The sequence below is a fragment of the Anneissia japonica genome, unplaced genomic scaffold, assembly GCF_011630105.1.
Source record: "Anneissia japonica isolate Jap-2015-1 unplaced genomic scaffold, ASM1163010v1 scaffold287836_len1076198_cov165, whole genome shotgun sequence".
NCBI classification, from domain to species: Eukaryota; Metazoa; Echinodermata; class Crinoidea; order Comatulida; family Comatulidae; genus Anneissia; species Anneissia japonica.
Window position 1 is genome coordinate 363,258 of NW_022729021.1, and position 724 is coordinate 363,981.

The following is a 724-nucleotide window of genomic DNA, read 5'->3' on the forward strand; positions in this document are numbered from 1 at the left end:
TTGTTAACATGATTAAACAAATAGATGAGATTATCAACAACATTATTAGATCGCTTTATCTTCAAGTTGACATGCGATTGGAAACACTGGCTATGTTGAATCAGAGACAACTATGTATATATATGTATATATATATATATATATATATATATACATATATATTATATATATAATGAGTACGAATGCACAAATTAGAGTCGTATACGTTGACATAATAGACATAAGATAATTTTTTATTTCGAATATTTCGAGCACGCCTGTGCTCTTCCTCAGCGATAATACGTATGATTAAAAAAGCTTTACAAACTAGCAGTAGGGGATAAACAATATAGCAGTGACTAAGATAAATCGTAAATGATATGTATAATTAGACCGGATTATAAAGGGCGGTAACAACAAAGAAAATAAAGATAAACGAAAGGGCTTTCATCCATCTTGATACATTTTATTCATCCTTTATACACTATTTAACTTGTTATATTTCATTTTCATTGGCTCAGGCTAGTGATACCATGGGCCTACATTCAGCTGATTAGCCCTTTCGTTTATCTTTATTTTCTTTGTTGTTACCGCCCTTTATAATCCGGTCTAATTATACATATCATACCTCCATGTACATATCATTTACAATTTATCTTAGTCACTGCTATATTGTTTATCCCCTATTGCTAGTTTGTAAAGTTTTTTTAATCGTACGTATTATCGCTGAGGAAGAGCACAGGCG